Source organism: Ursus americanus, chromosome X, assembly GCF_024610735.1.
Source record: "Ursus americanus isolate L20-20 chromosome X, mUrsAme1.1.p, whole genome shotgun sequence".
Classification (NCBI taxonomy): domain Eukaryota; kingdom Metazoa; phylum Chordata; class Mammalia; order Carnivora; family Ursidae; genus Ursus; species Ursus americanus.
In genome coordinates this window covers 28,899,152-28,924,698 of record NC_142164.1, presented here as the reverse complement: position 1 = coordinate 28,924,698, position 25,547 = coordinate 28,899,152, and the positions used below count along the sequence as shown (strand labels likewise).

Sequence of the window (25,547 nt, the reverse complement as noted above, 5' to 3'; positions counted from 1 at the left end):
AGTCTGGCAAGAGGGCAATAAGCACAGTTCGTATGAAACATTACAAAATGCCTTAAGAAGCACATAAAGTTAGAGGCTCCTGGGGGACTCACTCAGTGAAGCATCTGCCTTCAGCTCAGGTCATGATCCCAGGGTTGTAGGATCGAGTCTTGCATCGGGCTCCCTGCTCAGTGGGGAGCCTGCTTCTCCCTCTGCCTGCTGCTCCCTCTGCTTGTGCTCTCTCTCTCTCTCTGACAAATAAATAAATGAAATCTTAAAAAAAAAAAAGGAGTACATAAAGTTAGGTTTGGAACTAAATGCAAATATGAATTGTGCTATGTCTGAGTATGTACTAACCCAGAAAAGAGAGGTGGAATGAGTTATAAAGGGCAGTTTATTTATTTTTTTAAAAGATTTTATTTATTTTTGTGAGAGAGAGAGCGAGAACGAGTGGGGGAGAGGGGCAGAGGGAGAAGCAAACTCCCTGCTTAGCAGGGAGCCTGATGTGGGGCTCAATCCCAGGACCCTGGGATCATGACCTGGGCCGAAGGCAGATGCTTTGCCGACTGAGCCACCCAGGAGCCCCAAAGGGCAGTTTGTTAAAAAATTCTGGTTCAAGGTTGCCTGGGTGGCTTAGTCAGTGAAGCGTCTGATTCTTGAATTTGGCTCAGGTCATGATCTCAGGGTTGTGAGATGGAGCCCATATCTGACTCTAGGCTCAGTGGGGAGTCTGCTTGAATGTCTCTCTCTCCCCCTCTCCCTCTGCCCCTACCCCTGAGTGCAAGCTTCCCCCTCCTTCTCTCTCTCTCTCTCTCAAATAAATAAATAAATCTTAAAAAAAATTTTAACATTCTGGTTCAGCATGGGAAATGTTAAGGTTTCTTTCATTTCAGCACAAAACAGTTTTCATTAAAATTGTCTTTACTCAATGAAAGTAGGACCAGATAAAGGACTAGCTGGGTGATAGGGCAGTAGCCAACGAAAGTCACCTTGAAATGAAAACTAGATCACTCAGGAAAAGGGACAGGGCTTCTGTGACCTTCTCCTGAGCCTACACATCTATCTAGATGCTATATTCGGCTCAAAATCGATGGGCTCCGTTATTGATATATATCAGGTGACCCCCGAAGCACGCTTGGTATTAAAAGTAGCAATATAAGTGAACCTGTGAAAACAAAGTCCATGCAAAGCGGAAGCTCAAAATGTCCTGCTCCTTCTAATCGGCCAGAGTAAAACCATGTCTCCAGGAGAATGAGGCAGAAATTAAAAATGGAAGGAATGTGATTCATATGGAGGCAATGGAATGTGGTCTTGAGAGAAAAGAATAAAACAATTCATAGCACAATTTTAATAAGACTTCCACCTTCCCATTCTGGTTGTAAAGAGTACTCCCAGAGGATTCTAACACAGATAGTTCTTTTTTTTTTTTTAGAAACTAGAAAAAATTCTAACACAGTTTTATTTATTTATTTATTTATTTGAGAGAGAGAGAGAGAGAGAGAGAGAGAGAGAGAGCATGTTCACATGTGCACAAGTGGGGGAGGGCAGATGGAGAAGGGCAAGCGGACTCCAAGCTGAGCAGGGAGCCCGATGTGGGGCTTGATCCCAGGACCTGGAGATCATGACCTGAGCCCAAGTCAGACGCTTCACTGACTGAGCCACCCAGGTGCCCCCTCAACAGAGAAAGTTTTGATTCGATACCTTGAAATGTGGTGTTGCTCGAAGATTGAAGGGACTGTAAGTTTAACCCTAGACCCCCGCTGCTTAAGTAAGACTTGGAAGGAAGAAATAAATATTGAGTATTTGACTTTTAGAGTCTGGAGTATGTTACAATAATTAATATTCTCTTTGTGTTCCATTTCTAAAGCTTATAATTTGTTCAATTTATATTATCTCAGAATATGTACAAAAATGTCTTAAGCAGCAGGACCGAGTGAAAATATAAACCACATTCTTATACCTTCTTTATGGAAAGAGTGAGAAAACAGTGCTTTTAAGCTTCGGCAAGTTTACACTTTGTGTATTCCGCCAAAGGCGAGGGAAAACCATTTTATTTCCATATCTTGAGCAGCCAGGGTTACTCCATTTTAACATAATCTTCCCAAATGCTGCCAAGAACATAGGTACCTTAGAACAACCAGGAAGATCATACCACATGGTGCATTTTTTTACACCTGGACAAAAGAGAGCATTTTAACTTTTTTCTCTGAAATCCTACCTTCTCTCCTTTCCTGATGACTCCTCGGCATAGCTTTGTTTCTTCTCCACTCCACTGCACTGAATGAATCCAGCTTTGCTGTGAGTAAGCTGGCCTGAAAGTTATTCAGAACAGCCCTTCTCCGATCCAAGCAACTCCTCTGGCTTGAGGAGGAAAGATTATAATGAGGGCAACGTCACCCAAATGATCCCTGGTGTGCACGGTGGGTACAGTGGCAGGTCGGGGATGTTAGTCAATTTAGGAGAGGATAAATTCTCTCAAAGCACCATAGCACCCAGCAGCCTGGGGCGCCTGGGGGGCTCAGTTGGTGAAGTGTCCGCCTTTGGCTCAGGTGATGATCCCAGGGTCCCGGGATCGAGTCCCGCATGGGGCTCCCTGCTCAGCGGGGAGTCTGCTTCTCCCTCTGCCTCTGCCCCCCGGCCTTCTTGTGCGCATGCGCGCGCTCTCTCTCTGTCTCTCTCTGACAAGTAAATAAATAAAATCTTTTTTTAAAACCCACCATAACCCTATTAAGTGTTCATTTCTCTTCCTATTCTTTGTATTGTCTCAGTCTGTTTTTTTTTTAAGAGTTTTTATTTATTTATTCAACAGAGAGACAGCCAGTGAGAGAGGGAACACAAGCAGGGGGAGTGGGAGAGGAAGAAGCAGGCTCCCAGCAGAGGAGCCTGATGTGGGGCTCGATCCCAGAACGCCAGGATCACACCCTGAGCCAAAGGCAGACGCTTAACCGCTGTGCCACCAAGGCGCCCCCTCAATCTGTTCTTTTTTTTCAAGGTTTTATTTATTTATTTGACAGAGAGAGCGCGCACAAGCAGGAGCAGTGGCAGAGGCAGAGGGAGAAGCGGACTCCCCACTGAGCAGGGAGCTGGACTCGGGCTGATCCCCAGACCCTGAGATCACAACCCGTGCCAAACGCAGACACTTAACGACTGAGCCTCCCAGGCGCCCCTGTCTCAGTCGGTTCTGGAACTTTCCTTCTGTAGAATATTACTTTGAAGTTGCCAAAACACCGGCTTCCTATTATACTACCTAAAATGTAGGCTATCCCCCACACCGGACTCCAGTACTTCATGGCAGGGCTTCTTGGCTCAAACTCTCTTAAATTGCCCCCGTCCCCCAAGATGTAATATCGCGGAGGCTCTATACACATCTGTTCATTTATCCAGTGTCACCGCAGCATGGCAGTTTAGAGCAGGGACTTGACGTCAGACAGACATGAGGTGAAGGTTGAGCTCTGCCACTTGTAGGCACAGGGACTCGGTCAAATCACTTACCCTCCCTAACACTCAGTTTTGTCATCTGTAGGCTGGGAATAATTACAGTAACATAGATAAGACGTTTAAAGAACAAGACATGTTGTCCTGTCCTCACTTCTCTGTCCCAGGATGAGATGTAACATGGGCCAAATCATAATTCCTACCAAAATAAGCTACATACAAAAAGCTTATAAGATTATCTTAAGCTATTTTGTCCAGGTATCAGCTTTAAAATGGAAGCTGACTATAATTTAAAAACCAGGATTAATGATATCTAGTACCTTCAAGATCTGCCACATGCCACATGGATTAGGTATTTTATTTATTTCAACTACTCAAAATCATAGATTTAGAATACATGACCAGGGAGGGGCGACTGGGTGGCACAGCGGTTAAGCGTCTGCCTTCGGCTCAGGGCGTGATCCCGGCGTTGTGGGATCGAGCCCCACATCAGGCTCCTCCGTTATGAGCCTGCTTCTTCCTCTCCCACTCCCCCTGCTTGTGTTCCCTCTCTCGCTGGCTGTCTCTATCTCTGTCAAATAAATAAATAAAATCTTAAAAAAAAAAAAAAAAAAAAAGAATACATGACCAGGGAAGTGAAAAGCTTGAGTACACGAAGAATAATTCTGTTACAACTGCGGTGCTGTAGGGGGCACTGTGTGATTTGGTTTCACAACACACACCTCTAAAACAGGAATCCTGGGGCACCTGGCTGCCTAAGTCCAAAGAGCATGCAACTCTTGATCTCCAGGTTGTGAGCTTGAGCCCCACGTTGGGTGTAGAAATTAAAAAAAAAAAAACTTAAAAAAATATGAGTACTGGCATGTTCTAAAATAATTTATTTCTGCCAAGATCTGGGTTTCAAGATACTATTTCTTGTTAAGGAATCAGAGTTCCTTGGTAAAATGGCTGATCTTTGGTCTGGAGCAGGAAAAGTAAAAGAGCTGCTCAGGAAATCTTTGCTCCAGAAAACAAGTACATGCTCAAAGACCAATAAGGCCACGCCAGAAGGGATCACGTGTAGTTTAAAGGAACTTTTATTAGCAAATGTGGGAGGCAACCTGACCATCAAAGAGAATAATCAAAATAAAGAATCAAAAATAATGGGGGCACCTGGGTGGCTCAGTCGGTTAAGCCTCCAACTCTTGATTTTGGCTCAGGTCATGATCTCCGGGTCGTAAGATGGAGCCCGGTGTTGGACTCCATGCTGAACATGCAGTTTGCTTGAGATTCTCTTTCCCTCTCCCTCTGCCCCTTCTCTCACTTGCACTCTCTCTCTCTCAATAAATAAATAAAAATTTAAAGTCTTAAAGAATAAAAAATAATGAAAATATAATCCACTGGCTTATAAAACACACGAGTCCATAATTAGAGAGAAAGGGAAAGACAAGACTGAGGGTCAGAAGGAAGAAGAGAGAGAGGTGAGAGGGCCAGGGATAAAAAAGAAAGATTTCTTTTTAAAAGAATACCAGCTTAGCAGCGCCTGGTTTGCTGTCATTTGAGCATCCAACTCTTGGTTTGGCTCAGGTCGTGATCTCAAGGTTGTGAGATCCAGCCCCACATCGGGCTCTGTGCTCAGTGCAGAGTCTGCTTGAGATTCTCTCTCCCTCTCCCTCTGCCCCTCCTTTATTTGAGAGAGAGAGAGAGAGAGTGAGTGGTGGGGAGGGGCAGAGGGAGAGGGAGAGGGAGAAGCAGACTCCCTGCCGAGCAGGAAGCCCGATGCGGGGCTCAGTCCCAGGACCCAGAGATCACGACCAGAGCCGAAGGCAGATGCTTGCCCACCTGAGCCACCCAGGTGCCCATAAATAAATAAATCTTAAAATAATAATGAAAAAATAAAAGAATACCAGCTCAGATGGTGACTGCACTTATCATGGTGAGCACTGCATAATGTATAGAATTGTGGAATCACTATGTTGTACACCTGAAACTAATATAGCATTGTGTGTCAACTATGCTTAATTTCTTTAAAAAATGGATACCCTGGGAAAAAATTACATTATCGTTAATAAATTCTAGCTAGGCATTGTTGACTGTCACAGTCTCTAATCTTCAAAAAATAAAAAATATAGAAATATAAGAAACTGCCAGCTTAAAAAGGAGGAAAACAACATTAACATTTGTGAAGTAGTCTTGTCAAAACAAACTTTTCTAAAATTTTATTTATTTGACACAGAGAGAGAGCACAGATGCAGGGGGAACAGCAGAGGGAGAGGGAGAGGGAGAAGCAGGCTCCCCGCTGAGCGAGGAGCCCTATGTGGGGCTTGATCCCAGGACCCTGGATCATGACCTGAGCCTAAGGCAGACGCTTAACCAATGGGGCCACCCAGGAGCCCTTCCTGTCAAAATTTTTAACCTGAACTGATTCAGTTATGTTGATAGATCTACCCTGCAGTTGCTGGGAAATACAGGAAATATGGGAACAAATTTAATGACACCATAATAAAACAGAGTAATCCAGGAGGTGGGACAATCTACAAGACAACTTTTTTTCTTTAAGATTTATTTATTTATTTGACAGGGAGAGCAAGAGAGCGCAAGAAGGGGGAGCAGCAGAGGGCAGAGGGAGAAGCAGACTCCACACTGAGCAAGGAGCCCGACACGGGACTCCATCCCAGGACCCCGCGATCATGACCTGAGCCAAAGGCAGACGCCTAACCATCTGAGCCACCCAGGTGCCCCAAAACAACTTTTTAAAAAGCCAATGTCATAAGAAAGGTGGGAAATAGATGTATCATAGATTAAAAGAACCTGAAGAGATGTAATATCTAAATACAACATAAATGTAATGCATAACCTACTTATTCTAAAAACAGCTATAAAAGACATTTGGGACAATTGGGGAAATTTGAATATAGATTAGGTGTATGATGCTATTATGACATTATTAATTGTTTTAGATGCAGCAATAGCATTGTGGTTATGAAGGAACATTTCCTTTTTGAAGGAGATGTCTGATGGAAATATTTAGAGTTACAATTGTCATGACAATTAACTTATTTTCACAAGGTTTAGGAGACAGAAAACAAATATGACATTTAATTAAAAAAATATATATAGGTGAAGGATGTGCCAGGGTCATAATCCTAGTATTCCTTCATTTTTCCTGAGTATTTTTTTTAAAGATTTTATTTATTCATTTGACAGAGAGAGAGACAGCCAGCGAGAGAGGGAACACAGGCAGGGGGAGTGGGAGAGGAAGAAGCAGGCTCCCAGCTGAGGACCCTGATGCGGGGCTCGATCCCAGGACTCTGGGATCACGCCCTGAGCCGAAGCAGATGCTTAACAACTGAGCCACCCAGGCGCCCCTTTCCTGAGTATTTGAAATGATTTGACAATAAAAATAAATGAGGAAAAGAAAGGATATAAAAATAAGTATTTCCAGACATGGTATACGGTCCCATCATAAAATTCATTATCAAGAAAATTATATAAAATGTCGCTAATACTTGTAATACATTTAAGGGGATTTCTAAATAAATTTGAGGACTTAGTTAAGCACCAGATTTATGTTCTGCAAATTATAACCCCAACAAAGTTACTCTTGTGCCTGGGGAAGTCGGTAGACTATACTGGTTAAAACAGGTAGAGGCAGGATCACTAAAAAGCTTCTAAGGGTTTGCTCTTGACAGAGAACCCAAGCAAATCCAGAGAAATATTGCATATAGCTAGTACCTGTCATCTCACATGATTATACCCATCAAATTTCTGGAGGGAAGGATAGAAATGAAAAACATCAGGACTATAAAACCAAAGAGAAACTCACTTCTCCAAAGAGATCCAGTACAACCATTACCTAATCTTACCTTTTCCCATGCAGGGTTGAGATAGACAGGAAGCATGATAAATACCTTTTATTTCATGCTTAATATTTACTGTGGCTAGTAAAACAAAATACTTATTAGCAAGTGTTCCTCAGCTAAATAATTAGCAAACCTTCTTATTTTTTTTTAAGACTGATTTATTTATTTATTTGAGAGACACAGAGAGAGAACAGAGGGAGAGTGAGACGGAGAAGCAGACTCCCCATGAACAGAGAGCCCCATGCAGGCCCCGATCCCAGGACCTCCGGATCATGACCTGAGCGGAAGGCAGGCACTTGACTGACATAAGTAATTAGCAAACCTTCCGATAAGCAATAGGTACAAAGCAAACATGGATCCTGAAAGTGGAATGTAGTAGTTACATGTTCATGCTAACATTGAAAATTGCTTATATTTGAGATGTGCAATTTAAAATGGTAAATGATTTTTTTTTAAATCCCAATCAACACCTGGCGGCAAGCCCTGCACTCTATCACAAGGTCTGAAGCATGTCATGAAATGATTAAATATAATGAGAATTTCCTCCGTTAGGTAATTAGGGACTTATCACTAGGTTCAATTCAGTCACAAACACAAGGGGCAATAAAATTTAAAGCAAACATCGTTCTGTCTCTATTGAAAATGTTAAGATTCTTCTTTTATGCACCAAAAGATTTACCTACTCAGGTTAGTAGAAAAATGTCTACATTTCCAGAGCCCCACATCAGGGGTGCTGTATCCCAGGATAAGCAGGTCTGAGAACAAAATTAGAAGAGTGTGTGTGTGTGTGTGTGTGTGTGTGTGTGTGTGTGTGTATACACTTGTGCACGCAGTTTGGTTTTGTAAGCCATTTGACTTTGAATGGGTGTGATGTTCAGAACAACCAATGTGAAATTAACAGTTATGAAAGCACTTTGAAAAGTGAAGTCCTCACACACTTTGGGTACAAAAATTTTATTTAGTGTCGGGGCGCCTGGGTGGCTCAGTCATTAAGCGTCTGCCTTCGGCTCAGGGCGTGATCCCGGAGTTCTGGGATCGAGCCCCACATCAGGCTCCTCCACTGGGAGCCTGCTTCTTCCTCTCCCACTCCCCCTGCCTGTGTTCCCTCTCTCGCTGGCTGTCTCTATCTCTGTCAAATAAATAAATAAAATCTTAAAAAAAAAAAAGACTACATATGTTAGCGGACTGGAGAGAGAAACTTCCCTCGCTGGCTCTGAGAAAGTAAGCTACAATGATGTGAGATTGCCTATGGTGAGGGCCCCACAGCAAGGAATTTCAGGCAGCTTCTAGAAGCTGAGAGTGGCCTTTGGCAGATAGGCAGCTAACAAATAGGGACGTTAGTCCTAAAACCACAAGGAAATGAATTCTGCCAACAACTCAAATGAGTCTGGGAGTAGATGCTTCCTTAGTCAAGACTCCAGATAAAAACATGGCCTGACTGACACCTTGATGACAGGCTGTGAGACCCTGAATAGGGGACCTAGCAAAGCTATGCCCATACTCCTGACACAAAGAAACTATGATATAATAAATTTCTGTTGGTTTAAGCAGCTACGTTTCTGGTAATTTGTTAACATGGAAATAGAAACTTGTTAACATGGCAATAGAAAACTAACACACACGGGCGCCTGCATGGCTCAGTCGTTAAGCATCTGCCTTCAGCTCAGGACGTGATCCCAGGGTCTTGGGATCCAGCCCCGCATCAGGCTCCCTGATCCGTTGGAAGCCTGCTTCCTCCTCTCCCACTTGCCCTGCTCGTGTTCCCTCTCTCGCTGGCTGTCTCTCTCTCTCTGTCAAATAAATAAATAAATAAATAAATAAATAAATAAATAAATAAGATCTTTAAAAAAGAGGAAAGAAAGCTAACACACAAGGTGCAATGGGCTGAGCCAAAGTCTAGCTGTATGGATGTGAAAGGCCTGAATTCCCTGTCATTATCTGGATCAGGGAAGGCAAACAAGTTTCATCCCCTCTTCCTATGCCTGCTAGTGCCACTCTCTGGAGTGTCTTGGGGTAGATGGAATAGTTGACCAGAGATGTCCATGCCCAAATCCCTGTATCCTGTGAATATGTTACGTTATATACCAAAAAAGGACTTGGCAGGGGCGTCTGGGTGGCTCAGTTGGTTAAGGGTCTGACTTTAGCTCAGGTCGTGATCTTGGGGTCCTGGGATGGAGCCCTGTATTGGCCTCTGTGCTCAGCAGGGAGTCTGCTTGAGATTGCCTGTCCCTCTCCCACTGCCCCTTGCCCCTCCACTCCAGCTCGTGCTCTCTCTCAAATAAATAGATAAAATCTTAAAAAAAAAAAAAGTACTTGGCAGATATAATTAAGGTTATGGACCTTAACATAGGGAGATTATCCTGGGTTAGCTGGGTGGAGCCACTCTAATCACACAAGCATCTTAAAAGCAGAGAGTTTGGGGTGCCTGGGTGGCTCAGTCGGTTAAGTGACTGCCTTCAGTCTCAGGATTGAGTCCTGCATCGGGCTCCCCGCTCAGAGAGGAGTCTGCTTCTCCCTCTGACCCTCCCCCTTCTTATGCTCTCTGTTTCTCTCTCTTTCTCTCTCTCAAATAAATAAAAATCTTTAAAAAAAAAAAAAGAATTATAATACAAAGCAGAGAACTTCACCTGACTACAGGCAACAGACTTGTGGCAAAAGGAACAGTGGGGGAGATTCAGATTGTGAGAGGGACGCCACCAGCTGTTGTGGAAGGAAGGCCGCACAAAAAGCATGAGAAGAGGGGCGCCTGGGTGGCACAGCGGTTAAGCGTCTGCCTTCGGCTCTGGGCGTGATCCCGGCGTTCTGGGATCGAGCCCCACATCAGGCTCCTCCACTATGAGCCTGCTTCTTCCTCTCCCACTCCCCCTGCTTGTGTTCCCTCTCTCGCTGGCTATCTCTATCTCTGTCAAATAAATAAATAAAAATCTTAAAAAAAAAAAAAAAAAAGCATGAGAAGAAGGTTTCTAAAAGCAAAAACTGCCTCCAGCTGACAGACAACAGGAAAGGAGGTCCTCAATCCCCAAACTACAAGAAACGAATTTAGCTAAAAACCTGCATGACCTTAGCAGTGAATTCATCCCCCAAGCCTCCAGAAAGAAAGACAGCCCTGCTCACACCAGGACTTTACCTCTGTCACACTGTAAACAGGATCCAGCAAAGCTACTTATTACCTAGACTGCTGGCCTACAGAACCGGGAGATGAGAAATCTGTGTTAAGTGACAAAGTTTGTGGTCATTTGCTATGGCAGCAGTGGCGAATTCATACATGCTGTGTTGGGGAGGATTCTGACCCTAGATCTGGGGACTGTGCTAAAGGGCTCATTGACTGAGCAAAGATTTGTGCCATGGAAGCAACATCGAGGTGGCTTATAGGGTTCTTCGTTTGTTACCCATGATCTCCATGCTATGCTCAGGGGTAGAAATTACCTAGCTCTTCCCTCTGCCTGGAAAGCCCTGCCCCCCCCCCCCAGATATCTGTAAAGGCTTGTTCTCTCACTTTCTTCTGGCCTACACTCAAAACAAATTCACCAGGGGCTCTTAATTGCCCACCCTCACTAAAATTTCATCTCTTACCCTTCTCCTGGAAACATTTTACACCATGTCCCTGCTCCATTTATTTCCCTCTAGCTCTTAGCACCTCATCGTACCCTTATTTACTTGGCTTACCACCTGCATCCCCACCAGTAGAGGCAAGTTCCATGCAGTCGGAGGTTTTTGTGTCTTTTGTTTGACAGTTTATTCCCAGAACCTAGAACGGTGCCCAGAGCCTAAACATCTGTTGAAATAAGCACTAAAATGACGAGACTTTCTTTTTCTGGTTTGTCAAGTTCACACATCCTGGCATACTACGGTCATCTTGTCTGGAGGGACTGGAAGGGAGGTGGGTCGGCACAGAATACAGAAGGCATAACCGAGGCGGACACCCTTTCCCAGGGTGAGCTTGGCTCTTCCATCATGCTGGCCACCTGGACGGGAGCAAGTCGCTACACTCCCATCGGGTCCAAGGAGGACTGGAGGAGAACGTGGTCATAATATGCAAATGATTCCTCTTGCACTAGTTCTTCCACCTGGAAGGAAGCAGAACACACAACCAGGTTGGATGCCGTCCCTTCCAGTTCTGCCCCTGATGCTATCACACAAGGAAATCCTTTGGATTCTGGGCCAATTTAGGTGCTTCACTATGTAAAACCTTCTCACTTCAAGAGCCAACCAAGTGTGGCTGTCCCTTGCTTACATGCTATAAATAACCAAATTAACCCATCTACAGGATGTGGGCTGCAGACACCAAGCTCGCAAAAAGAAAGCCTGGAATATTCCCCAGGATGATGGGACTTCAGCAGGTTTACAAGGTAAATGGCCAGCATTACAAAATAACACTTGCCCTGCTGAGGACTGCTGATTTCAGGGTCAGCAAGAGGGGGTTTCAATCTGCTTAACCCTAAAGTGAGACACAAGCAACATTCTTGTCGGAAAGAGAATAGATCAAGGCCTGGCTCCAGACCTGGGAATGTCCTGGTGAGCTCCCCGCCTTTTTAAAGATTTTATTTATTTATTTGTCAAAGAGAATGCAAGCAGGGGGAGCGACAGGCAGAGGGAGAAGCAGGCTCTCTGCTGAGCAGGGAGCCCAACACAGGACTCGATGCCGGGACCCTGGGATCATGACCTGAGCCAAAGGCAGACGCTTCACCGACTGAGCCACCCGGGCGTCCCTCCTGGTGAGCTCCTTAAATGAAGTTCTCAAGAAGCAGGTTCCTGTGGGGAAATGGAATTGGGAAGTGAGCTTCGAGACGGGTAAGCGGTTACCTGATTCCAGGTGGCCGCCAAAGGGCACTTTGGCTTGGAGCAGTTGTGGCAGTGAACTTGGTCATCCACGATCTGGCATCCGAAGTAGTCTTTCGGACCGGCCCTGCGGCAGACCTGCCTACAGCTCAAGAAGCACCTGTGTTCGCTGCCGGGCTTGACCCAGAAACTGCTAGCACTCGGGTACGCTCTTCTGTGAAAGCACTTCTTCTTCTGATTTTGATCCAAATCCAAGACGACTTGGATCAGATTCAACAATCATACCGTATCTTGGGGCGCCTGGGTGGCTCAGTCGTTAAGCGTCTGCCTTCGGCTCAGGGTGTGATCCCAGGTCCCTGGGATCGAGCCCCACATCAGGCTCCTCCGCTGGAAGCCTGCTTCTTCCTCTCCCACTCCCCCTGCTTGTGTTCCCTCTCTCTCTGGCTGTCTCTCTCTGTGTCAAATACATAAATTAAATCTTAAAACAACAATAACAATCATACCATATCCTGCACAGCTCTGCCGTGCGCGTCTGCTTTCGGACTTCTTCAGGGCCTGCCACTCCTCCACCACATGTCCCCTTTTGGGAGGGGCTGGGGCTGTCCTTCTCTGCATGTTTCCCTGAGCACCGACTTTGAGCTCAAAGGGGGAGACAATGCTCAGGTATGCAGAGGACCCTTGAGAAATTGCATCCAGGCCGACAGGACTGCCATAGACATGTGTATTCTTTGTGTAGATTTCCTAAGTGCTTGCACAGAGCAATTAGCTCCGAGAAATAAGGACACTGGGAATTTTGGAGGAAAAAAAAAGAATATGTTCCTTTCAATGCCTGACTTAGAACTTTGAAAAATTACTAGTTATTCCTGAAACTCTTCTAAAATATCGTCACTTCTGTGACATACTGTGCTGCGGAAGGAACTAATCATCTTATACCTCTGCTTAGAAACGTCTGCCTCAACAGCACATAAAGTCCAATGATACAAGAAAGAAACACCATAAAAACAAGACAGAGGGTTGAAAGACTCTACAAGTGCAGATTTAGGACAGTTTAGATAAGAACTAGAGCAATGAGGGATTTTTCTTCATTTCTTTGCTTTATTTTAAAATGCCTCTTAGGGGGCACCTGGGTGGCTCAGTTGGTTAAGTGTTTGACTCCTCATCTCAGCTCAGGTCTGGATCTCAGAGTCATGAATTCAAGCCCCACCTTGGGCTCCATGCTGGGCATGGAGCCTACTTAAAAAAAACAAATTAAGGGGCACCTGGGTGGCTCAGTTGGTTGAGCGTCTGCCTTCGGCTCAGGTCATGATCTCAGGGTCCTGGGATTGAGCCCTGCATCATCGGGCTCCCTTCTCCATGGGGAGTCTGCTTCTCCCTCTCCCTCTGTGCTCTCTCTCTCTTTCAAATAAATAAATAAAATCTTTAACAATAATAAATTAATGTTAAAAATAATAAAATGCATCTTAGGGAGGAAAAAGAACTGGAGTAATAATGCAGTGTTTCTGATTCTCTGCCAGCCTGTCCATCTAGATATTCTGCAATAATTATTAGAAATAGAAAGGTAAAAAATACTGCTATTGTGCTTACATCCATTACAAGCCGCCAAAAGAGTTTGACCATCAGAGGGAAAGCTCACATTTCTCAAGTCTAAGCAATCAAAGTATAAAGCATTTGATCCTTAGGACACCTGGGTGGCTCAGTTGGTTAAGTGTCTGCCTTTGATTCAGGTTGTGATCACAGGGTCCTGGGATCAAGCCTCATGTGGGGCTCCCTGCTCAGCGGGGAGCCTGCTTTTCCCTCTCCCTCTGCCTTCTGTTCTGCCTACTTGTGCTCTCCCTTTGTCAAATAAATAAATAAAATCTTAAAAAAAAAAAAGCATTTGATCCTTTCTTCCTCTGAAGTGGTGTGATCAATTTAATTTGGGACGGAAAGGAGGATTATCCACTGGAGATTTAAAATATTTTTCAGCAGAACAACTGTGATTAGAAAAAAAATTTTTAGGTAAATGTATAAAAATATACCTCCCACAGGACAACTTCTTAAAAAATCTGATGATTTAAAATTAACAAGGAATAAAAGAACAAAGGGGATAATGGTGGACTAGGTTATATCCAACTAACCTGTGTGCCAAAAAATGATAAATTCTGGCAAAAATGAAAAACTGTTTGCAGGCATTGGAGAGTGACCTAAAGGGTAGAAATTGAAGGGGATCAGGCCATTGGAAGAAGGGAAACATTATAGGTCACTCCCACATCTAGCAGGATCGTTGCCTTCAAATAACCCCCAGGCTGCATGGCATGTGGCCCCAGAAAGTGAGCGGAAGCTGCAGTCTCTATGGCCTTTGCAGGCAGAGGACAGCGTTCAGCGGTGCTAGATTGGCTATGAATGTAGAGAATACACTAGGAAAGGGAGGTTCCACGGGGAGTTCTCAAATGTGCATATAAACTTCTCTCAAATTCTTGAAAGACTCTAAAATTGTACATATGTGGGGTTAAAATCCAAAGAGTGCAGGGGCAGAGCAACAACTGGAAGGTTAAAAGATGTGAAACCACAGAAAGGTCGCATTTTAGGATGAAAGAGTACATACATGGACCAAGAGAGTCTCCCTAGAAACAAAAGGAAAACTGAAACAGACATGTGCTAGAAAGGATAAAATCTGTCCATAATGTAACTGCTTGCCAAGACAACCCATAACATGTTTAGGGGAAAATAACAGAAAATCCAGACTATCAAACACATAGTTTCCACAATGGTCAGGGAATGAATGAATGAATGACTCATGAAAGTAAAACAGTAACCCCCAAATTCACCTAAATTGATCTGTATATTTAGTGGAAGTCCTATAAAAATCCCAGCAATGTTTGTTGCAGACACAGGCTAGCACATTCTAAAATTTATATGGAAAAGCAATTGACCTAGAAGAGCTAAAAGAACTTTTTTTCTTAAGTAGGCTCCACACCCAATGTGTGGCTTGAACTCATGACCCTGATTTCAAGAGTCGCAGTTCTACCAACTAAGCAAGCCAGGCACCCCAGAGCTGAAAGAATTTGGGGAAAAAAATGAAAAGGGGTGGAATTATTCTACCAGATGTTAAGTTTTATTATGAATAAACTGAATGAAATTTAGAAAGTGTGGCATTGGCAGGAGGAAAGAAACAGAGATCAATAGAACAGAACTGAGAGCCCAAACACAGTCCCACACAAATATGCTCAAATGATTTTTGTCAAAGCTGCAAAAGCAATTCAACAGAGGATAGACAGACCTTTTTTTTTTTTTTTTTAAGATTTTATCCATTTAATTGTCAAAGAGAGAGAAAGCCAGCACAAGCAGGGGGAGAAGCAGGCTCCCGGATGAGCAAGGAGCCTGACACGGGACTCCATTCCAGGACCCCGAGCTGAAGGCAGCTGCTTAACCGACTGAGCCACCCAGGTGTCCCAGAAAGATAGACTTTTAAACAAATGATGCTGCAGCAATTGGACATCCATAGGCAAAAAAACTGACCTTGAACTAGACCTCATATATTACGCAACAATCAACTCAAAATGCATCATGGACTTAAATGTAAAATTTAAAAACTTTAGGAAAAAAACATAGAACAGAATATATGGAATTTGGGGCTGGGGAAAAAAGACCTTCCCACTAACTGCCTAAAAGAATTTAGATAGAGGACCAGATCCAGGAAGGGAGCGATCACCATAGACAACTACATTATAATCTGAACTAGGGGCAATAGGGAGGAAGTTAGCAAATCCGTTACAATTCTCTTTGTCCTGTTGTTTCTCTATGATCCATAAAGATTTGTTTACCAAACATTTACTCTTCTATTCTTCCTGTGAATTGTCCTGCTTCCCCTTGAAGCCCCCGGACTCCTAACTCCTCCTCCTTAGTCCAGAAAGATATTTATACTTCATTTTGCCTGACTGTCTTGGGAATCTCTCATGCTTATGTGGGTTCTCCCTCTATATGGAAGTTCGATTCTCCTGTTAATCTGTCTCACGTCAATTTAATTCTTAAGACAGCGAAAAGTACCTTGAAGACTACAGGAAACAGACTACAAAAACAATTTCCAACAAAGTTCCACCCACCTCACAAAGGTGGAAATGTTAGGTGAGAATTAATTATGCCTCGGGGATATCACACACATTCAAAATTCTTTAACTACCAAATGCATTAGTCAATGTTTTCTATTGAGACATTTCTAACACCTCAGATTTTGATCTTCCTTTTTGTGGTCCTATTGTGAAGACATTGTACGGATATTGTCACTAGTGGGGGGGATGACTAACCTCAGGCTGGATTCTTTCATGTGGTAATTCGAAAGACTTTCCATTGGCTCAGTCAGTGCCAGCTAATTTGTGGCTCAACAAGATCAAGGGGTGATTGTCTGAAATCATAGAAAAGCCTAAATTGTAGCAAAGGATAATTTGAAAATAACAACAACAACAAAAAAAAAAAGATAAGAAAAGGGCCGCCTGGGGCCACCTGGGTGGCTCAGCCCTTAAGCGGCTCAGGTCATGATCCCAGAGTCCTGGGATCCAGCCCCACATCGGGCTCCCTGCTCAGTGGGGAGCCTGCTTCTCCCTCTCCCACTCCCCCTGCTTGTGTTCCCTCTCTCGCTATGTCTCTGTCTGTCAAATAAATAAAATCTTTAAAAAGTAAAAAAAAGAAAGAAAAAGAAAAAAGAAAGGGGCCCCTCGGTGGCTCAGTCAGTTAAGTGACCAACTCTTGATTTTGGCTCAGGTCATGATCTCAGGGTCCTGGGATGGAGCCCCACATGGGGCTCCTCAATCAGCGGGGAGCCTGCTCCATATTTGCTCTCTCTCCCTCTGCTCAATCCCCGTGCAAATGTGCATGTTCTCTCTCCCTGTTTCTCAATAAATAAATCTTTTAAAAAGAGAATGAGAAAGAGAGAAAAAGAAAACTCGGGTGGGTTTATTAGCTTTGAGTCATGGAGAGTGTAATTTATGGGACGGAAAGGGGAGGCAGGAGTGGAGCTGGGGAGGCCAGACAGGCAGCCAAGAAAGCAGGCCCCCAGACCAGGGGCTGGGCTCAGTCAGGTGTGGCCAGGGCTGGGCAGGCCCACGCCTCTCTGCTTTGTGGAGCAGGCAAAGCAAGCTCGGAGGAACAGGTAGCCTGAAGTTTGGGTGAGTTGATGTTGGCCTCCTCGGGCTTGCACTGTGCTCTCTCAGTCGGGGTCTGAAGGGAAAAGGAGCCACAAGACACAAATGGGGAAAAACACAAAATGTTCTCATCCATTTCCAAACTCTACAGCACTTGGAATGTTCAAAGAAATGTTTCCCAGTTTTATGAAGACATGAGTTACGCAGAGTACTGTATACATTTGAGGTGTACGGCATGACCATCTGACTCACACCTACTGTGAAATGATTACCACGGTAAGTTCAGTTACCATCATCGTGTCCTAGAGATACAAACAAAAACAGAAAAAGGAAAATGTTCTTTTCTTTGTGGTGACAACTCTTAGGATTGACCCTCTTAACAGCTTCCATAAATACCCTACAGCAGTGGGGCCTATAGGCAGGTTGTGTATTATAACCTCAGTACTTATTTTTTTTAGAGATTTTATTTTTACTTATTTGACAGAGAGAGACAGCAAGAGAGGGAACCCAAGCAGGGGGGAGTTGGAGAGGGAGAAGGAGGCTCCCTGCTGAGCAGGGAGCCTGATGTGGGGCTCAATCCCAGGACACGGATTATGACCTGAGCTGAAGGCCGACGCTTAATGACTGAGCCATCCAGGTGCCCCAGTACTTTTTTAAAAAAAATATTTTATTTATTTATTTGAGAGAGAGTGAGCCCAAGCAGGGGAAGCGGCAGAGGGAGAGGGAGAAGCAGACTCTCCACTGAGCCGGGAGCCCGATGTGGGGCTTGAACCCAGGACCCTGGGATCATCACCTGAGCTGAAGCCACCCCAGTGCCCTAGTACTTATTTTTTTTAAGGGCAAATTTGTACCTTCTGACCACCTTCATCCAATTCCCCATCCCCACCCCCTCTGGTAACCATAAATCTCACCATTTTATCTAGGAGCTTTGTTTTTTTCTTTGAAGGTTCCCCATGTATATGAGCTCATACAGTATTTCACCAAAGAAAATATGAACGGAGCCCTCCGTCTATTTGCACACACGGGAAGAGCTGTTTTACGAAACCAGGGCTGGAAACAGGGAACTAGTGTCAGCCTCTACCTCAGTCGGCCGCTTTGTGCTTTGGCTATGATGATGCAGATGTGACCTCCAGGAAACCTGGGTCGCCCCAGAATGAGCTCCAAGACACTGGCTTTTTGCGCCCACGTGCTCCTGCAGCAGAAGGACCAAATACTAAGATGGGAGAGGGGAAGTGAGGCGACCGAAAGGGAGAGGCCTCGGCGGACACTCTGCATTGGGCCGGCCTGGGTCGGCGTGAGGCCTGCCTTTGGTGGGGCAGCCCTCCGCACCAGAACGACCCGGTCACCAAGGGCCACGTGAAGCAGGGTAAAGCCTCCTGTGGGGACAAGTCCCCCCTCCCACACTAATCGTGAGGCCGCTTTTTGTCTCTCCTACTATGGCGGCCTGGTGTTGGAGTCCAGCCCCCGTGAGTGGAGCTGCCTCCCCAGCACATTCCCCCGTGGAGCCCCGCAGCCCCTTTCCACTTGGCTCCTGGATCAGGTCCTCGAGGAAAGCCTGGGCCTGGGTCTGTGTGTGTGTGTACACGTGCGCATTGGGGGGAACAGCCAGGCCCGCGCTGGCACTGCTGTCTTACCTTTCCCGTCTTTACTACTGTGCGGGTGCTTACCAGCAAAGCAGAGGGCACGTCTTCCTCCTCACGGTCAGGGTGATCGCGCTGCCTTCCCCCGGAGCACAGCAGTCCTCCTCAGCGGACCCTCTCTGATCTGTCTCCCCCGGAACTGGAAGCTTCTCCCTTCTTTCCGGGCAGTGTCCTCACCAGGTGTCTGCCAGGAGAGAAGCGGCAGTGGGGCAGCCCAGCGTGCCTGGTGGTTTGAGGCGCCTGTTCCGGAGGATGGCCGCCTCCTTCCTGGGAGGGACAGGAATGTCAACTTCTCTGCCTTTAGTCACTTCAAGTAACACTAGCCAGCTTGGCCCGAGGCGGGGGGCGGGGGGTGTCTCGGTATCCCTCTGGGGCGAGGCGAGAATGATGTTGTCTTCAACGGTGGACCCAAGTGTGCCAGCGGCAGGGGCAGGCTCGCTGTCCACTGACGTGAGCGTTCCAAGTGTGCTCAGGATCCTGGCCTCAGCCCGCCATCTCTGCCTTGGAGGCTCCTTTACCTGCCACAGTGGCCCGCAGAGAAAAGGACGTCGTCTTGACTCAGAGTACTGTAGTGGAGGGAAAAGAACTTTCTCTTTGCCGTTCTAGGTTTGGCGGCGCAGGGGAGCAAATTCTGCCCCATGCCCACCCCCGGCCATGTGTCTCATTGGCATGTGGATTATTTTAGGTAGTTATTTTTAAGAAACAGAAGCCTTAATAAGTTTTTCTTTTTTGCCTCCGTGCTAACTGCCTAAAAGAAGTTAGATAGAGGTACTGTTCGAGGAAGGGAGCTATTATCATACATCAATATAATATAATATGAACTAGATATGGCAGACAAGGGAGAAATCTTGCAAGGTATGTTTCGTTGTTTCTGGATAGTCCAGCAAACATTTTGTTTACCAAACATTTACTCTTTCCATTCTTTCTGTGACTCATCTTCCTTCCTTTGAAAACCCCAGACCCCTATCCCCTTTCTACTTAGTCCCCCATGACTTATATACCTCATTTTGCCTCTCTTTGGAATCGCTCATGTGTATGTGGCTTCCCTGTATGTACATAATTGAATTTCATTTTCTTCTGTTAAACTATCTGATGTCAATTTCATTCTTAGACCAGCCAGAAGGATCTTCCAGGATAGAGAAAAAAATCTTCCTTCCTAACACAGTGTATAATATAAATGCAGAGGATTGTAGATTGCTACAGGTTTTAGAAATTAAAATGAGGGGTACCTGGCTGGCTCAGTCGGTAGAGCTTGGGCTCTTGATCTCGGAGTTGTGAGTTTGAGCCCCACACTGGGCACAGAGACTACTTAAAAAATGAAGATGAAGGGGTACCTGGGTGGCTCAGTACCTTAAGCGTCCAAGTCTTGGTGTCAGCTCAGGTCTCAGGGTCGTGAGTTCAGGCCCAGGGCTGGGCTCCACGCTGGGCACGGAGACTACTTAAAAAGAAAAAAAAATTAACGTGAAAAAGAAAAAGATCAAAGTTTTTCTTTACTTACTTTAATAGTATTACACAAGACCAAAAAAAAAAAAAAAAACAAAACCACCAATGCATCTTTATCACTTAGGAAAAACTAGAACACAACTGAAGCTTGTAAAATTATAGACATAATGTATTTCAAGCACCTATCACTGTGCTCAACACTTAATACTTCATAAAAGGTAGATCACTGAGGGTTACAGGAAAAGCAAAAAGTGTTGTTTCTTTCTAGTCCCTTTCTGTGTGCAACCCATAATGTTTAAGTTTTCCGTTAGGATTCTTTGAGAACTGAGATTGAACTTTCAGCTTTCATGCATTCTGTATGGTATCTAACACATAATACAAGCTTAAACATCGAAGTAATAGAACAGGAACAACCACAACCATGAAACAACCACAGGCACAACGAAAAACCATTTTTTAAATGTTTATTAAAAGGAGATTGTAGTGGTCAATTCAAATAGTTTCATGTCCAGCCTTAAACGGAACCATGTAACATCTGTAAAAGCGTAACTTCTCCATCTGTACCCATCAACATCACAGGTGACATCCGTATATGTAAGTGAGAAAACAAAATCATCTATCATGATTTTTTATGCAATCTAACTTTTGATCTGATAATGACCTTAAAAACATCTGCGCTGTGTGATCTGCACTGACCTCATGATATTGGGCAGAGTTTATGGAAGGAAGGAGGTGGTATTCCTGCTTAGACTAATAATTTATATTGTGCCATCCTGATGGTGGGGCAATGACGTTTTGCTGTTAAGGGAAAGGTGTACAAGCTTCATGTACTACAGTCTCTAGTGTTTATTAAGTGTTTCACAGACGTGATTTAGTTGACTGTTAAGGGAACTGTCTCTGTAAAGGAAGAAATCAGACAGGTGTTCCCATGGAGATGATATCACCGAGTCTAATTCTGAATCTACTGATTCTGAACACTGTTTCTCTCTACTTTTCTTTTTTAAGATTTTATTTATTTACTTGAGAGAGAGAGAGGCAGAGGGAGCATGAGCCGAGAGAAGGGCAGAGGGAGAGGGAGAAGCAGACTCCCCACTGAACAGAGAGCCTGACATGGGACTCGATCCCAGGACCCAGGGATCATGACCTGAGCTGAAGGCAGACGCTTAACCAACTGAGCCACCCAGGCGCTCCATGTCTCTACTTTTCTTATAGCAGCTCTGACTGATGTGGTCCAGTCACTATGTCATCTGCTCTTTTTTTCTTTTCAATAATTTTGTTGACGTTCATCCAAATTGTAGCTTGCTTGCTTGTTTGTTTGTTTGTTTATTGTAAGTTCTACACCCAATGTGGGGCTTGAACTCGTGACCCCGAGATCAAGACTTGCATGTGCTGCGGACTGAGCCAGCCAGGTGCCTCAATATGTCATCTGCTCTTACGGCCTGAACACCTGTTGAAATGCTACTTGGAAACCATACCATTTATTTGCTTTCATTTACTATCTTTAATTCTTTGAAGTGATAACATAATGATATAGCTCAAAAATCCCCAAATATAACACATTCAATGAAAAGAATCGCTTAACTACCCTGCCCCACACAGGCCCACTTATCACCTAGCGTATTGTTTATGCAAATTTAAATACAAAAACACGTTCTTGTGTCTCCCATTTGTTATACAAAGGTAGAAGTATACACATGCTCTTCGCCTTTATGCCACTTGTTTAGGAAAATGGTTTGTATAACAACAAGGAGTCTCTTCGTATGGAGAGAAGAGTCCTGTACCCTAATCGAGGCGATGGTTCCATGCATTCACACATGGGATAAAATTTCATGGAGCTATAGAACACAAACAAAAACAAGAACCGACCAACCAAACAAAACCCCCCAAACAATTAAAAAGTACATGTGAAAACAGGTTAAATCCAAATATGTTCGGAATTTGAGTTAATACACTGGATCTCAATCTGGAATGAGTTTTCACCCCGGTGACATTAGGGAATGTCTGGAGACATTTTTGTTTGTCACCATTGAGGGAGGGTATTAGAAACTACTCCTTGAAGAAAATTTTTTCTGAGAAGTAAAGGAGGGATGTTGGGGAATGCAAGGTCAAGACGAATTTTGTTTAGTATTAAAGAAATTTAAATATATTCATATACAGAGGGAAAAGAGACCATAAAGGAGAGGTCAAAGTTTTAACAGAATGGAAAACAGTGGAGTAGGGAACTCCAGGGCTCCATCTCTCCCCCGAAGCAACTGAGCTGGGAAAAGCTGTCAGAATCAATTTTTGGTGAATGTTGGAACCCAGCTAAAAACTCACAACAACCAGATAAGGCTTGGTGTAAAAAGAATCTGCTGCTTTGTGGTGTTGGGGCTCAAGGTGGGCCACCCCAAGCCAAGCCAGAGCACCATACTGATTATTTTGAATTCAAGTTAATAAAGAAACAGCGAGTGTAGGAACAACACTCCGATCCACCTTTGTCTCCAGAAAGTAGGGAATACATCTCCCCTGTGAAAAGCACCCTCCCTGCAGGGGGGGGGGTGCAGAGGAGGCACCAGGAGGCAGACAAACATCTTTGACATCAGGGACAGGGAATTCAGGGCCTGAGAAGCCCATGTAAACAAACCTTGTAACTTCTCCTAACTTACTACCTCGGCCCAAATTTTGTTTAGAATTCCTAACTAATTGAAGTTCCCAAACATCAGTTTTCTTTGTCCTGCCAATTTCTCCCAGATTTACTGTTTCTTTATGTAACAAGTATAAACACTGCCCGCCTCCATCATTTCTTAGGTCCTGTATCTTTGAGGCCTCCATACATATGAATTAAAGTTGGTTTTCTCCTGTTAATCTGTCTCCTGTCAATTTAACTCTTGGATTACCCAGACGAATTTGGAAGTATAGAGGCAAATTCTTCCTCCCCAACAGTGGTAAGGGAACACTTTGGTGTTTTGAATTGTCTGCCTATCATCCTTCAGACCCCAGGCCTGTAGAAGCCTTGAGGATGGGAAGGCAGCTCTCCTGGTACTAGAAGGAGCAGTATGGACTTTATTCTCAAAGAATTGTGGTTCTGGGTCTTCTCCGCTCTGCCAGCTCCCTCAAGGACTGGCAGAGTTGGTTTGCCTTTGTTTTGTCTGACAAGGAGTGAACCCAGGGTTGAGGCCACTTCCTGGGTACCTTTGGCCAAAGCATTTAAAGGCACAAGTACTGGCCACAGCGTTCTGGGGCAAGAGACAACAGTCAGGACAAGGAATAGACAACTGAGAAGGGTGGGGAACACACGATTCAGAAAAGAGACACGTGGAAGAAAAAAGGCTTTGAAAAGGTCTTATGTATGCAGAGGAATCAAGAAGGCCACGTGCTAGACACATGCTCAGAAACAGCTGAGAATACCACGAGCTTTCACGTCTGGATGGCTCTCAGGCTCTGTGTAAGCAGGAAGTAAAAGATAAGGCCGAGTTGTCCATAGTCTGGCCAAGCATTGAAGGAGTGCATAATACAGAGACAATCTCCAAACACTAGGAAAAGTATAATGTCTTCTTTTCTTTTAAGATCTTACTTTTTGATGTATAGTTGACATAAAATACATTAGTTTCAGGTGTACAACACAGTGATTCAACATTATATACATTATGCCATGCTTAACACTGTAAGTGTAGTTACCATACGTCACCATACAAAATTACTGCAATATATTGCCTGTATCCCCTATGCTGGACTTTTCATCACCCTGAATTACTTGTTTTGTAACTGGAAGTTTGTACTCTTTAACCCCCTTCACCTATTTTGTCCATCCTCCCATCTTCCTCCCCTCTGGCAACCACCAGTTTGTTCTGTTTCTATTTCGTGTGTCGGTGTTGTTTGTTTTGTTTTTTAAGATTCCACATATAAGTGAAATCATACAGTATTTGTCTTTCTATGTCTGACTTATTTAATTTAGCATAATTTTCTCTAGGTCCATCCATGTTATTGCAAATGGCAAAATTTCATTCTTCTCATGGCTCAGTAATATTGCGTTGTGTGTGTGTGTGTGAGTGTGTGCCACGTCTTCTTTATCCATTCGTCTATTGATGGACACTTAGGTTACTTCCATATCTTAGCTATTATAAATAATGCTACAATAAAAATGGGAGTGCCTATATCATATATCTTACAATAAACATAGAGGTGGGGCGCCTGGGTGGCTCAAACTATTAAGCGTCTACCTTCAGCTCAGGTCATGATCCCAGGGTCCTGGGATCGAGCCCTGCTTCGAGCTCCCTGCTTAGCGGGGAGTGTGCTTCTCCCTCTCCCTCTACCAGCTCATGTACTCGCGTGTACGCACTCTCTCCCTCTCTCTCAAGTAAATAATATATAAAACCTTTAAAAAATAAGATATAAAAACCAAAAACCAAAAACGTAGGGATGCATACATTTTTTCAAATTAGTGTTTTTGTTTTCTTCAGCTAAATGTCCAGTAGTGCAATTACTGGATTGTACGGTAGTTCTATTTTTAATTTTTAGAGGAACCGCCACACTGTTTCCCACAGGGGCTGCACCAGTTTATGTTCCCACCAACAACGTTCAAGGATTCCCTTTTCTCCGATCTAATTTCTTGTCTTTTTGTTACTAGCCATTCTGACTGACGTGAGGTGATATTGTGGTTTTGATTTGCATTTCCCTGATGATTACTGATGTTTCATGTGTCTACTGGCCATCTGTACGTCTGCTTTGGAAAAGTGTCTAATTAGGTCCTCTGCTCATTTATTAATTTGATTGGTTTTTTGGTGTTGAGTTGTATGAGTTACTTTTAAATTTTGGATATTAACCCCTTATCAGATATATCATTTGCAACTATCTTTCTCCCATTCAGTAGGTTGCCTTCTTGTTTTATTGATCTTTATTCATTTTTGAATCCAGGAATTGATGGTAAGTATTTCAAAACACTAGCTGGCCACTAAGCTAATGGAACATAGACTTCAGTGGCTATACATGACAAAGAGTGCAGCTGTTATGTAAACCAGGATGGAGATTCCTCAAAAAATTAAAAATAGAAATACCATACAACCAGTAATCCCACTACTGGGTATCTACCCAATGAAAATAAAACACTAATTTGAAAAGATATATGTATTCTATTTACTGCAGCATTATTTACAATATCCAAGATATGGAAGCAATTTCAGTGTCCATCCATAGATATATGGGTAAGGAAGATGTGGTACACACACACACACACACACACACACACACACACACACCAACACACACACAGGAATATTACTCAACCATAAAAAAGAATGAAATCTTGCCATCTGCAACAACATGGATGGACCTAG

The 25,547-nt window shown here is 44.1% G+C and overlaps 1 protein-coding gene across 17 annotated transcripts in view; it reads right to left on the bottom strand.

Moving 5' to 3' along the window:
* Positions 1-5,087: 5,087 nt before the first annotated feature.
* LOC123803756 (NF-kappa-B-activating protein-like) overlaps positions 5,088-25,547 on the bottom strand; it is a 36,379-nt gene continuing 15,919 nt past the window's right edge. For 4 of the 17 annotated variants that reach the window (XM_087859931.1, XM_087859928.1, XM_087859930.1 and 1 more), the window contains 6 exons: positions 20,143-20,227; positions 18,820-19,358; positions 18,064-18,344; positions 16,319-16,416; positions 11,920-12,008; positions 5,088-11,323 (listed from right to left, as the gene is read on the bottom strand). The gene's annotated coding sequence lies outside the window, so the exon portion shown is untranslated. Of the gene's footprint in view, positions 11,324-11,919; positions 12,009-12,538; positions 12,820-16,318; positions 16,417-18,063; positions 18,345-18,819; positions 19,359-20,142; positions 20,231-25,547 lie in introns of those variants that run through there. The other 13 variants (XM_087859927.1, XM_087859932.1, XM_087859937.1 and 10 more) reach the window with 10 other exon arrangements.